This window comes from Antechinus flavipes, chromosome 1 (assembly GCF_016432865.1).
Source record: "Antechinus flavipes isolate AdamAnt ecotype Samford, QLD, Australia chromosome 1, AdamAnt_v2, whole genome shotgun sequence".
NCBI lineage: Eukaryota > Metazoa > Chordata > Mammalia > Dasyuromorphia > Dasyuridae > Antechinus > Antechinus flavipes.
In genome coordinates, this window is record NC_067398.1 from 183,975,609 (window position 1) to 183,991,449 (window position 15,841).

At 33.2% G+C, this 15,841-nt stretch overlaps 1 protein-coding gene across 1 annotated transcript in view; it reads right to left on the reverse strand.

Annotated features, from left to right (window-relative positions):
• Window positions 1-15,841, reverse strand: part of KIAA0825 (KIAA0825 ortholog) — a 552,136-nt gene that overhangs the window by 335,521 nt on the left and 200,774 nt on the right. The window lies entirely within an intron of this gene.

Below are 15,841 nucleotides of genomic sequence, written 5' to 3' on the forward strand. Positions count from 1 at the left end.
TAAATATTATTCAGTCATGTCTAACTGTTCATGACTCCATGTAGGATTTTCTTGGCAAACATACTGGAGTGGTTTGCGTTTCTTTCTTCAGTTCATTTTACAGAGGAGGAAACTGAGATAAAGAGGACTAAGTGACTTGCTTAGGATCACCCAGCCAGATTTGAGGCCAGATTTGAACTCAAAAAGATGAGTCTTCTTGACTCCAGATCTATTACTTTTATCAATTACATCACATGGCTGCTCCAAATGTTAGGAATCAATCATGGAATATTGATCAAGTTGCTACTATGGACCAAGCATTGTACTGTGCTATTATTCCAAAAAGGTATAAGATGAAATTTGTTGATTACAAAGAACTAAAAGGAGATATATTGACACTTGTTCCTATTTCCCATCTCAAAAGCAAAATTATTTTTAGAAGACTCATAGAATAATAAATGTAGATGGGAGGAAGGAGAGAAATGTGTCAGGTACTGTGTTATGCACTTTATAAATATTATTTCATTTGGTCTTCACAACTCTCTGTGAGGGAGGTGCCCATTTTACATATGAAGAAACTGAGGAAAGACATAGGATAAATGTCTTGTCCTGGATCACACATCTAATAAATGTGTGAGAGCAGATTTGAATTCAGAAATTCCTCACTATATACTCAGGTTTTCACTGTGCTCCTGTTGCTCCTAGTTGTGCTCACTGTGCTCCTAGTTGCCTCTTAAGAACTTTAGAGGCCACTTTTATTTTACAGATGAGGAACTGAAGCTCTGAGAGGCTATGAAAGTCTAAGACATTTATTAAGTACATAGTAGGATACGAACTAAAGTCTTTCTGACAAGAACAGAGCCCTACTACATCTTGCTGCCTTTCAGGGAAGATGACTTGACTCCTATGAAATTAATCATTAATCAATCAAGAATCAAATAGCATTTATTAAGGACTTACTATGTGCCATGAAATGCCCCCCCAAAACCACAAAAATAGTCTCTACCCTTGGGATTTATGGACAAGTGTGAAAAACAACTTGAAGTGTGTGTGTGTGTGTGTGTGTGTGTGTGTGTGTGTGTGATCCATATAGGTTATATATATCTACAAAGGTTTGTCTAGCTATGCTCACAGGGACCCACAAATAGACAGATATCTTTAAGATGTTTTCTGTCTCTCCCCCCCACCCTCTTTTTAAAGGAAGACTTTTATTCCTTCCAGGAGAGAAAATTGGAGAATGCTATCATTCTGGTTTTCTCAGAGAAAGAATCCTGGGTTAGAATTGTACCTCTCCATCCCTCCTAAATATTGTTACTAACGAGGAAATAAATTTCAGTTCACACTGCATTCCTGATTGATATTTCTTAATAGGGAAGGAATGCCCCAAAACTACATATCCAAAGCCACATAGATAATGGGAAGTAGGCAGAGGGGAAGGCTGCAAGGATTTTGTGGGCCTTATAGAGGGTGGCATTTGAGCTAAAGTTGTGAAAATATAAATGTGAGGTGAGAGAAGGTTCCAGGTATAAAGGGCAGCCAGAAATCATCACCCAGAAGTTATCCTTACAGGTAATAAGCTTTTCTTTACATAGGTGGGCTGGCCCACAAAAACCCTTCGGGAAGCCTTTGACCATGGCACAATCTATCAAAGCTTAAGTTCTGTTATCACAACCTTCAAAAATCCAGGATCATCACCTTCATACTACTAATCAAAGTACTACTTAAACACATTTTAAAATAGTTATAACATTTTTTTTTCCTCTTCCCCCACTTCCTTGCTTTTTTCTTTTTTTACGCTTACAATCAAATTCTTTATGTTAAAGCCAGGTTCAACTGGATTACATTTCCCCTGTCTTTTCCTACTTCCCAGTGTGCCTCTCATGTTCATACTACTCCATTTATCCAATTATCTACCTTCCACTTAATTTTTCCCATGATGTAGCTTGTGCCCAGAATACCTTTTCTGGCCATGGCTTTGTAAGTTACCTCTAAATGTTCAAGCAGCTCCTTAAAATCTGCCAACAAAATAACTTCCCTGACTAATTGGAAGAAAAAAGGAAAATTTCCCTTGGCCATTTCTGACATAAATATGCAGTTCCCTTGATGATTCTTTCCATCTGCCACTCAAAAATATGGTCTTTCCCTTTTGCTTGCATTAAATTTTCTGTTTCTGTGTCTTTTGCTGAATGCTTATCCCACACTTAGATTTCTCCTTTAAATTTTAAGTTCCTTGAGAGCAAGGATCACATTGCTTAATTTGTACAACACCAAATGCAACTAAGAACTTAATGAATGCTTTCTGAATGATTTTCTGATTGAAAGTGTCAGGAAAAATCTTAAGAAAAGGGCAGACAATTGCTACAAAATGTTGCCTAATTACATCTTCATCTCTCAAGACTATAAGCAAAATGGAATAACTACTTATAAAGGAATGGCATTCTTTAGTGCCAGAAATTTTCAGACAATAAATTGTTGGCAACATACTTTTTGCCAAAACATTTCTTCCAGATACCTAAGTTCACTTATTCCTCTGACAGTTATACAATAATACTGGTAATTGTAAGGTTGTTTTGGCTATAAGAAATTTTATGGCAGATGTTTATAGTCTCAGAGGGGGAGGGATCTGTATGAGCATTTAATTCCACAGCAAGATCCCAAATTAGTTTCATTATTCTGGAGAGTATAACAGGGTAGAATTGATCCACAAGCCTCAATGGAGGAATGAAATGATGAGATAGCTACAAGATATATTCTAATGATGTTTTGTTGTAGAGTTAGAAAGAGGGGGTGGTATAAATAATTCAGAGTAGAAGATAAAATATAATTGCATGAGCTGTAGCATGTTTTCCTCATGAAACACAATAGCATTTCTATATGGGGAAATAATTACTCCTTTTAAAAAATAATTAAATGGACTATAGGATGCACAGAATGATTATTAAGTTTCCAAGCTTTCTTCCAATTCCAAAATACAACAACATCTGAAATCAAGAAGTCAAACCATAGAAGGCTGGTTTGGTGTATGGATTCACTCAACCTTGGACCAAATCATAATGCAGGTGGTTTGCTTTCCTCACCATTTCCATTATGGTTCTTTTCTCTCCTTTTCTTTTACACATTTTTTTTGCCTTCATCAGCCAACATGGAAAACTCTCATGTTGCTTTGTGCTCTCTAAAATCAGCCTTGTCTTTCTCCATTGTGGTCTAAAATCCAAAGTTATCCTTTTTATCCTTTAGCATACTGATGAATTTAAACTTGTTCATAGAAAGGTTCCAATGATCTGAATAACACTAATGTGGTAACAGGGTCATAAGCTACCTTTGTATCTCAAAATAACTACTACTTATTGTTGAACATACTTATATAATGATTGTTTTTCCCAATTTCCAGGGTATTTCCACTTTAAAGTGGCTATCTGTTAATACTTCCCATTCCTTCCAATTTATCATTAATGGAATTTCAAGCAGTAATTGGAGAGAGCTATCTTTTGTTAGGAAGGCCTATTTGTGTTGTTGTGTTGTGTTGTGATTAAGGATTAATCACAACATGTAGGAAATAGCCTTTTACATAGGTAAAAAAGATCATATGTATGCATGTGTATATATGTATATATATTCTTTTGCTATCATAATTAGAATCAAGAAGTATCAACAGTTAATATTTGCAAACAATTTAAACCTTGTGTGTGTCTAAGAACCCTTTTCTTCCTCCCACTCAACTCTTCCCCTCCTCTTTTTTCTCCCCTTTCCACACTAATACTAAAGAAATCAAGGGCAGGATTCTGGGAAGATGAAGAAGTATGTTGGTATATTTCAAGCTCTCCTGATTTCCCCCACAAATGGAATAAATTTGCATTTCAGGATGAACATAGACTGGTGAAAAATCAAGAAGCTTTGTACCAGAACAAGGGTCCTCCACATACAACCATAGAAGATCTGAAGAAAGACCCTGGTCTGAGAATTAACTTGTCTAAAGTGCACCCTTCAGGTTATCTTGTAAAAACATCAAGTGGGAAACCCTGGAGCTAGCTGGGGATGGCTAGAGCCTCAGCAGGAACCACAGAGACTTCCCCCTCCAGGACTCTGTGTGGAGTCCAGGGTCTGAGTCTGGGAGGACAAGTGAACATGAACTGATTAGGAATACCAGGCCTAACTGTAGTGCTAAGAGGTGGCCTTAGGTACGAAGGAACCAGTGCCTGGTGAGTGCAGAGACAGCAGGGCAAGGGTGCTGCTGGCTGTGGGCACTTGCAGGAGGATGGAGTTCTTGGTTTGGCGTTCTTGGTCAGAGGGGACAGCTGAAGGGAAACTTGAGGCACCATCTCTCCCACCCTACAATTACAGGTGCTTACACTGATACCTCTTATTTAAAAAAAATGAACTAGCAAAGAAGAACCCCACTATTGAAACATACTATGTATGGAAACAGGGAAGATCAGAGTTCATCTTCAGAGGAGAATACTTTAGGGGAAAAAAAACAGCTTCTCCCTTAAAGAGTAATGTGAAATAGCTTCCCATGCAGAGAGAATTTATAGAACTCAAAAAAGAATTTAAAAACCAAATGAGAGACATTGAGGAAAAACTAAAAACAAAAATAAAATCCAAGAAAAACAAAAAGATGAAAAAAACTGGTTAACTAGAAAAAGAGATATAGAGTCTCAAAGATGAAAATAATTCTTTGAAAATTAGAATTGGGCAAGGAGAAGTCAGTGAAGCTATGAGAGATTAAGAAATAGCAAAACAGATTATAAAGAATGAAAAAATAGAACAGAATGTGAAACATCTTATAAGAAAAATGACAGATCTAGAGAACAGATCGAGAAAACCTAAGAATAATTGGACTGCCAGAAAGTTGTGATCAAAAAGAGAATTTTGACACAATAATGCAAGAAATAATCCAAGAAAATTGTCCTGGAGTGACAGAACATGAGGGGAAAATAGAAATAGAAAAAATCTACCAATCAAGACCTCAAAGAGATCTTTTGTGGAAAACCCACAGGAATATTATTGCCAAACTTCGAAATTCCCAGATCAAAGAGAAAATTTTGCAAGAACCATTCAATTACCCTGGAGCTACAATTACAGACTCGTCAGCAGCTACAATTAAAAAAACACAGGTCCTGGAATCATATCTATCAACAATCAAAAGAAATAGGCTTGCAGTAAAAAAAAAATCATATCCAGCAAAATTATCAATATTTTTGAATGATAAAAAAATGGACCTTCAACAAACTTGCAGATTTTCAGGACTTTCTATGAACTAAACCTGAACTTAACAGAAAATTTAACATATAAAAGCAAATATCAAAGATCAATTTTAAGGAACTCAATATGGACAAACTGCTTAAACATGGATAAATTGTTTATAGTTTTAGTTTTTTTTTAACATGGTAAATGTATACTATATGTTTAAGATTCACATCAACGAGAGAGTAGCTCAAAAGAAAGATTGTCAGGCTTAAGATAAAAATAGTAGTCAGATTATACAAATGAGGTACAGAAGAAGAATAGACATAGAAGCATTAGGGGGGAGGAATGTTTGTAGCTCTAAAAACCTACTCATGTCAGAAATGGATTAAATAGGCAACAGTACATATATAACTATGAAGGGTATAGCACCCTCCAAAATTTATAAAGAAATAAGGGAGGAGGGATGAGTGGAAGGGAAAGAAAAAGGTGAGGAAAGAAGACAAGGGGGCATCCTTGGATAGGGAGGGAGGTTAAGTAATAGCAAGGCAAATTATGGAGCAGAATTTAATTAAAGAAGCAGCTAGGATAAGAAAGAAGTATGTATGTGAGGTATGTATATGTGTGTCTATGTATGAGTGTGTGTATATATGTATATATCTAGATATCTATACACAAATATGTCTTTTCTTAACTGCAGCTTGCTTGGAGGTGGTTGGGGATGAAAGGGAAAAAAGAATAAACAAATAAGGTGTTTATATCTTAAGAGAACTAAAAAACAATTTAAAGGGAAGTAAAGAAAAAATGGACATTTGTGAATATAATTTCATATATATATATATGTACATATATATATATATATACACACACACACACACACACACACACATACACACATTTTTTTGATCTGGTCATTTGAATCCTCTCTGATATTCTGCTGGGCACATGACAATGTTCTTTGTTTTGCATTATTTTGTTTTGTATTCCTTTTCTGTTTTTCTTTTTTTTTTATTACTCTGTTTTTTAAAATAAAATAAATTAAAAAACAAAACAACATTCTCCCCCAAAAAAGAAATCAAATTGTTCATAGGACTGGACATCTTGTATTTTATTAATTTCATGTGTTATCATTAACTGAAAAAAAAATCCAATGACAATGCATCATATCAAACTTCTCATGATTAAACTTTCTATATCAAGTTAAACCTCAAAGAGAAATCTTCTATTATTAGTACACTAATAGACTAATAGAAGCCTTTTCACTACAATAAGTACTATGTCAGGGAGCATGCTCAGAGTTGCTTTTATTAACCCCACATGTTTTGGGTCAATATTTAGTTCTGTTGGGAATGTGATCATGGCAGCGACTCAAATCTGAAGGATATAGGTCCTCTGTAATTTTTAAATGGCAAAGCAATATCATCCTTGACTCCTGAGTTAGAAGAGCTTTTTAAAAATAAGAAACTATCTTTTTTTCTTGTTTTAAGATTATCCTATCTGGCAGGAAATATACTATCACCAGTCCCCCCCCCCCCCCCCCCAGAGCTGGGAGGAAAAGGGAAGGGTGTTCTTTTCACTTTCTGCTTCCTTTCCCAAAGAGGAGCTAAGTGACTACTGTTCTGAAGTTATCCATCTCTAAGCTTAGAGATATTCAAAAGATATCAAGGTCCAGTGTCCAATGAGGGGACAAGAAAGCACTGAAGAAGACAACCACTAGGAAAAAGAAGAGGCTAAACCTCTGAGCTGGAATGAGATAACACCCACTCAAGAGCCCTGAAAATGTTTAGATGAAGTTTAAATATTGGCCTGTTGGCAGATTCCAACATCTCACAACACTATCTCCTGTCTCCAGTTCTCACATCCACCTCAGAGTTCATCTTTTCCTTGAAGATGAACCTTAAATAAGCACTTCTGTATTTGTCTTTTTTGATACACCAACGGTTAATGAATGTTTCTCCAAACTCCTTACATGCATAATGTTTTACAATACAATGATATTTTATTATACTCATATTCACAATTGATGGTCATGTACTTTGCTTCCAATTTTTCTAGGAATATTTTGGCACAGAATCTACCTTTTATCTGTCTGTGTGCATTTTTCTTTTACCTCTTTGAAAGTATATGAATTAGAGTGGCTATCATTGGCTCAATTTTTTCTCACATAATTACAATTGTTTTCTAGAAGCAATTTACAACATTAATAATAGTACATTAGTTTTCATGTCTTCCCACAATCTCTCCAATAATAATAATTTCCAACATTTATCCTCTGAGCTGTTTCCTGAAACCTTTAGATGTAGCAGAATTCAGTGTTTAGAGACAGCCTCAGAGTCGGAGAGAATGGAGTTCAAATACTGATATTGGCACATATTAGCTATGAGCTCAAGGGCCACTTAACCTCTCAGGGACCCATGAAACATGTTGCAAAGAAGGTGCCAATTTAGAAGAAATTCTTCATCCAGAGCTCTTTGTACCAACAAAATAAGAACTCTGTTTAAAAAAAATCAAAAATCAAAACCTCAGTGTGGTTTTAATTGGCTGTACAGTCATTATTAATAGTATGGAACATTTTTTCATGGTTCTTGACCATTTTCTCTCTTGAAAAACTTAATTCATAGTCTTTGATCAGGGAATAATCACAATTGCATATGTTTATGTCAATCCCCATATATTTTGGATACTAGAGATATATAAAGCAAATGTTTATTCCAAAATGAATCTTCTTATAGCTGTACAGATTTTGCTCTTTCATTTTAAATAATTTAAACCATCTAGATTGTCTTTAATGACTATGCCTATCCTTTGTTTGATTAAGATTTTTCCTCTAACCATATTTGTAAAATTAACAACCTTCTATTTTTTAAAAAATGATATGACTATAAAGTGGGAAAACATTTTTACATTCAAAGGTTCTGATAAAGGCCTCATTTCTAAAAATATAGAGAACTGACTCAAATTTATATGAATTCAATCCATTCTCCAAATAATTAATGGTCAAAGGATATAAATAATTTTCAGATGAAGAAATTAAAACCATTTCTAGTCATATGAAAAAGTGCTCTATCATTATTGATCAGAGAAATGCAAATTAATACAACTCTGAGATCCCACTACACACCTCTCAGATTGGCTAAGATGACAGGAAAAGATAATGATGGATGTTGGAGGGGATGTGGGAAAACTGGGACACTGATACATTGTTGGTGGAATTGTGAATGGATCCAACCATTCTAGAGAACGATTTGGAACTATGCTCAAAAAGTTATCACACTGTGCATACCCTTTTATTCAGCAGTGTTTTTACTGGGCTTATACCCCAAAGAGATACTAAAGGAGGGAAAGGGACCCACATGTGCAATAATGTTTGTGGCAGCCCTTTTTTGTAGTGGCTAGAAACTGGAAAATGAATGGATGCCCATTAACTGGAGAATGGCTGAACAAATTGTGTTATATGAATGTTATGGAATATTATTGTTCTGTAAGAAATGACCAGCAGGATGATTTCAGAGATGCCTGGGGAGAACTACATGAATTGATGCTAAGTGAAATGAGCAGAACCAGGACATCATTATACACGGCAACAAGAAGACTATATGAGGATCAATTCTGATAGACATGGCTCTCTTCAACAATGAGAGGATTCAAACCATTTCCAATTGTTCAGTGATGAAGAGAGCCATTTTTACCCAGAGAGAGATCTGTGGGAACTGAGTGTGGTTCACAACATAGCATTTTCACTCTTTTTGTTGTTGTTTGCTTGCATTTTGTTTTCTTTCTAATTTTTTCCCTTTTTGATTGGATTTTTCTTGTGCAGCAAGATAACTGTATAAATATGTATGCATATATCGGATTTGGCATACATTTTACCATTTTAAACATATATTGGATTACTTGCCATCTAGGGGATGCATGGTTGAGAAAGAGGGAAAAATCAAAACACAAGGTTTTGCAAGAGTTAATGTTGAAAAATTATCCATGCATATGTTTTGAAAATTAAAAAGCTTTAATAAAAAAATAAAAATAATGACTTTTTGTATTTTGGTGGCATATCCATTTGGAAAATTTTGTGATTTATGATATAAACTGCTTCCCAGTTTTCCCAGTAGTTCTTATTGAATGGTTCTCCATGAGTAAATGTTCTTTGGTTTATTGAATTATAGGGTACTATGTTTCAACTGTTTCTGAATTATGCTTATCTAGTTCTACCAATATATTTTAATTTTAAACCAGCATCAAATAATTTTGATGGTTACAAATTTGTTGTATAGATTATGAGTTCTAGCGATGCTTCCTCCTTCCCCCATTCCAACTTTTCCCATTATTTCCCCTGACATTTTAGATCTTTTGTTTCTGCAGTTGAATTTAGTTTTTATTTGGACAAATTCCTCTAAAGTAAACCAATGGCAGTTTGATCGATATGGCATTAAACATGTAAATGAATTTAGGCAGTATTATTTTTATTAAATTGCAGTCCTCCTTCATTAATAATTAATGTCTCAAATATTTAAGTATATAGTTTTAAAAAGAATGATTTTCAGTTTTTGTGTATTTTATTAAGTTAACATCAAAGTGGGATTTATTTATTCTGAATGGTATTTCTTTTTTTATCTTTTACTGAATTACCTACAAAATGACTGATGATTTCTGTGAATTTATTTTGTATATTGCTTATTTAATATTTTATTTTTACTAGCTGTCTTTTCCTGGATAATATACTTAACTCAGCTTGCCTCAGTTTCTCATCTATAAAATGAACTAGAGAAGGAAATGGCAAATCACTAGCATCTTTGCCAAAAAAATCTCAAATGGGGTCATAAAAAATGAGACAGATCTGAAATAACTGAACACCACCACCAAGAAAAGCTTTAACTAAATCTATTGTTTCAGTTAATAATTTTTTTTTGAATTTATGGGTTTTTCTATATAAACTATCTTTTTGGCCACAGGGACAGTAACACCCACCTCCTTGGCTATGTTTATGACAATTTCTAATTTAATATAGCTAGCATCAGTAATACTAAATCAAATGATAGTGATGAAACTGCTTTACCCCTGATTTTTTAAAGAAAGTTTCTATAATATTCCTTAAAACTAAGGAATATTTAGCAAAAGCAAAAACTATTTGCTCATATTTAGGAAAAATTCTTGTATCTATATGTTAATTCTTTTTTTTAAAAAATGAACTGCTATATTTTGTCAATGGCTTATTTATGCATTTTTGACATTAGCATCAAAATTGTTATTAATTCTATTATTAGTGTGATTTCATAGTATCTGTAGCTTTATTAATATTGGAAACATCCTTTCATTCCTACCATAAATCTAACATATTCATGGTAAATGATTCTTGGAAAATGTTATTGCAGCTTCCTTCCTATCTCATATTTCTGCATCAGTATTCATTAATGGAAACATCCTGGTAAAGTGGCAAAAGATGAAACCAGATGATCTTGCTTCAAACCCCACGATTGTTACTTGGGTGTCTTTAAAAGTGTCACTTAAGCTCTCATTAAAGTAAGGGGCTTTGCCTCTAAAGGACCTTCCAGCTCTATGATCATGTGATTTCAGAATCCTATATGGCCTGTAATCTCCTGTCTCCCTAGCTTAAGTAACAGGATTTTTGTTTCATAAAAGAAATTTTTTTCCCATTGAAGTCTATTGCTGACTCAGTTTCTCAGTTTGAGATAAGGTTCCTTGGCTTCTTTATTGCTATGTTATCAGAGTATTTTGTATTTTTATAAGTATCTAACTTGTTTGCATTTTTAGGTTTTTTGGCTTATAATTCGTTTCTAATACTTTCTTATTATAGCTTTAATTTTCCATGTTATTAATTTGCCCTTCAAATTTTTATTTTGTTTTCCTCTCCTCTTTTTATCCAAATTATTTGTTTTGTCTATTTTAATTGATGCATTTTCATAATTAACTCAGTTGATCACTTCAATCGTGATTTTAAGATTATACTTAAATTTTCTTCTCTTTTCAAAATCACTATTTTGTGCTAATTTGGGGTTTACTAAACTGTTGATTTTCTAGATTTTCTTCTTGTACACTAATTGTTGATATGAGTGTTTCAAAATATAAAATTTCCCCATAAGATTATTTTAGTTTCCTCCCATAAATATGATTAAGTTTTTTTATGACTACTATTATACTTGTTAGATAGATTAACTCTGAATCCTTTGTTCATAATTGCTTTATCTGATTAATAATGTTATTGTGATGTGATCTAAAAATATATCTTTAATAATGATAGTTGTGTATTTGTTTATAAAATTTTTATGTCCTATCATATGGTCAATTTTTGTAATGGTGTCATACAATGCTGAAAAATAAGCATACTTCTTTTAATTTCCATTCTGCAATCACCAAAGATCTTACTTTTTCTCAGTTTCTTTTGAGATCCTCAACTTTTATTTTTTTGCTTATTTCATATTAATTTAAAGAACAACCATAAACCCACAATTATTAATATGCCAGACCTTTCCAAAGTTTCCTTAGCTTTTCTATTGAGTGCTTAAAAAGCTTTATCTTTCAAAGTTCTTATATTTAACATTAATAGTGTTCTATTATCTATGGTGTCTTTTATATTTATGGTATAATGTAGTTTCCTTGTTTATTTCTCTTATCCATGTTGATTTTTACTATTGCATTATCTCAGATCAGGATTGCCATTCCTACTTTCATGTATTCAACTGAGAGACATTAAATTCTACTCTACCCCCTCAAAATAACTCTGGACAATTTAACATACTTTTTATGAAAAAAATTGGGGAGACTTTTGTTTTCTCATTCATTCTTCCTCCATTTTATGGATAAGTTTATGTCATTCTAAATCACTAGTGTGTTTGTTTTTTTATTTTAACTTTTTGTTTTCCTACCAACTTATGAGGAGAGAAAATGTAGTGAAAAGAAGTTAATACTGTATTTAAATTTCTTGAAACAATCTGAATTTTCTCCTCTCCTTTTATTGTCTCAGTCCAGACTTAAATCACTTGGTTTTGTACTTTTTCTTTTTAAAACAATGTACCACAATTATAGTTTCCTTTGCCTGTGGATATCTCCTTTTTCATTTTCCCTCTCTCCCCACCTTCAAACTCTCTTCAGCCATGTATATTTAACTTATTTTGTTTTAAATCTTATCTTGCTAGACTTAGATAAAAATGAATTTTTATCAGAGGTACATTAATTACACTATACCTCCTTGTTTCAACAATATTCTGTGACACATCAATTATGAGAAATAATTAAAAGAAATTTTTTAAATCCCCATTTCTTTAGCCTCTCCTTACTCCTTTTATCTCTACATTCCCCCCTCCACCCCTATTGAACCCATGATTTTGGCTACAGTTCCTTGGCATAGATCTCTTCCTATTTGCTTTAAGTAATTTTTTTTTTCTTTTATCTCTAGATTCTGGAGCTTGGCAAGCACATTTATAGATATTTAAGTATGGGGTTCCTCTTGGGTAGAAAGTAGTAAATTCTATCATTACTTTTTCCTATAGTTCCAATTCTTCTGATTATTCTTTTATATTTTCTTGAAATACTAAGGATATTTTTTTTTTGCATGCGATTATGCTTTTCTGGGAATCCAGTGATCTTTAAATTATTTTTCCTGACCATGTATCCAAGTTTTTGATAATGGACATCACATACATTTGGGATTTTGGGGGGCTGAATCAAAGCCTGTGGAAAATTGTGTAACAATTTTATTTTATTTATTAATTTATTCATTCATTTATTTTTTGCTGAGGCAATTGGGATTAAGTGACCTGCCTAGCTTCACACAACTAGGAAGTGTTTGAGGCCAGATTTGAACTCAGATCCTCCTGAATTCAAGGCTGGTGCTCTATCCACTGCACCACCTCGCTGCCCCTATGTAACAATTTTAATGATGCCTACCTGTCCCCCATCACAAAAGCCCACATTCTTGCTTCTAAGTGAAAGGCGATGTGGTATATTGGATAGAAGCTGGGCTGACTCAGGAAGACCCAGGCATAAGGCCTACATATGAACTATCTCACTTAATTTCTCTGTGTTCCAGGTCATTCTCTAAACTAAAAGTTGCAGGAGCTCTCTACACTGATCAAATGACAGTTATTTAAAGACACACACACACACACACACACACACACACACACACACACACACATTCTTGATGCTATATGGCTACAAGGGTTGCTAGGAGGTGCTGAGGATAGACTGCTGGTTCTGATCTCAAACCTAACCTCAGACTCTTAGTAGTTATCTGAACTGGAAAAGTCATTTAACTCTGTTTGCTTCTATTTCCTAACTTGTAAAATGAGCTGGAGAAAAAAAGGGCAAACCACATTCTAGGATCTTCACTAAGAAAACTCTAAATGAAGTCACAAAGAGTAAAAGACAGATGAAACAACTAAGCAACAAATATGGCTACATTCATAAACTGAATTCTATCAGAAGAATCATGATTGAAGGAGACCCAAAAGGCAATGGAAAAAGACATGGTAGGTGTAAATAAAGCAATGGTATTTAACTAAAGTTGATCTTCTGAGCTAGTTCCAAAATAAACCTGTTGGTACATCTTATAGACATAAGATACCAGATACATGAATTACCTAGCTCAAATAGTTCTTAATAAATCTTTGTTGAATGAATTTTATTTTGTTAAAATTATTGCCACATTAGTGTTTCTAGTAAATTAAGATGTAGAAATTAAGACAATTTATTCATTTTTTTCTTGAGAAAATTTCCCATAAATTACATAGAAAAGTAATGGTGGAAAGTGAGGAGGGGGAATTGAATTATTATAAGATGGGAGAGTCAAAGAAAATCTGACTTTTTTGGTAATTCACATCAGAACATGCATATTTTAGGAACTTAAAAAGAGTCAAATCTAAAAATCACACTAGGTGCTATGTTCTGAAAGGAAAGAAAAACAGTAATATACCATTTCAAGGGTTATAAGTCCCTATAAGCACTGCCCATCCCATTCTGGATTCATGTTTGGAATCACAATTGTCATTTTAAAATTTGTCTGCTAGATACATGACTGACATATTGGAAGGCACCTTCTATCTTTGGGCCAAGTGCCCAATATTCTAGATTTTGGCTCACCACTTTTTAGCATTCTAAAAGTGTTGAAATGACATACTTCCATATTATCTTGTGCTGTAACACTTGGACAGTCACATGAAATGACACATGAAAAAATTTCAGTACTATTTTTAAGTATACAACTGCATTTTTTCCTCTTAAGAGTATCCAGTTAAGTTTCTACAACTAATTCTCTGAAAATCTATAGATTATAAGAACAATTCTCTCATTGAGAAGGTGTCAAGGTCTCAAAAGAGGAAATATAAACTTTGGACAATTATATGAGACAACGTTCCAAATCACCATTGGTAAGAAAAATGCAAGTTAAAACAATTCTGAGGTTTCACCTCATACTTCTAAAACTGGCAAAGAAGATAAAAAAATTAGAAAAATCAGTGTTGGAGTAGTTACAGAAATATGAACACAATAACATACTATTGATAGAGATGTAACCTGGTTAAATAATTCTTGAAAACAATTTAGAGTTACGCTAGAAAAGTGACTAAAATGTCCATAGTGTTTGCCAAGGAAATCCAACCAGCAGACTTAAATCTCAAGGAGGTTAAAAGACAGAAATAAAGATTCCCAAAGCACCAATATATTCATAGCAGCACTTTTTGTGGCAGTAAAGAAACAAAAATAAAGTAGATGCTTATCCCTTAGGAAATGATTAAAATAGTAATGTATTTAAAAAGTAATGTATTAATGTAACATTATTCTTTCTTCATCATAAAAAACAATGAATATGAAGAATTTTTAAAAATATATAGAAAGACATATTAGTTGACATAGAGTTAAGTAAGAAGAATCAGGAAATAAATACATATACAATACCTACAACAAAATAAATAGAAAAGGATCACACCCTGCTCAAAGAAAAGAAAAGAGGGGAAAAAAGCAAAGAAAAAAAACTGAACTAACTGATGTTAGTTTTGTTTCTTTTTCTCTTTGTTATAAGCTCACTGGGGAAGAAGGAAGAGAAGAACATAATCAAAAAAGAAAATAATGTAAAAATAAAAAGGCACCAGGAAAAATTATTTTTTAATTCTTTTTTTTAACTATTGGATACCAAATTAGAGTAAATGTTTTTGTGCTTACAAACTACAGTCCTAGTTCTAAGACTAGTGATTTCAATGTCTTGTTTACTACAGTGCTTTAAATTATAAACATTTGGAAAATATACTGAACATACATTTTGTCTCAGCAGACCTTTCCAAGTCTGTGAAACACTAAACTATAGTATTTCTTTTACAATATGCTAACAAACACTAGGTACCCCACAGATACAGAGTCTTAAAAAAAAAAAAAAAAAAGAACACCTATTTGTGACTTATATCCTCTTTTGAAAAGCTTTTCAAATCACTTATTTTTTTTTGAGAGACTTAGTGGCCCATTCTTTACTCAAAATGGAAAATATGTTGAGTTTAATTGTTAAAAGTATACAGAATAAAGTAAGTTACCTTCTACAAATGCTTATGGCTTCAATGGACACATCCTCCCTTTCCATTACTAATTAGTACATTGTTTTCAGCCAATGTACTTTATGGAGAGGCTTGTTTAGCTTTTTCTTGGAAAAAAAAGTTATTGTGTCAAAACAAAATAT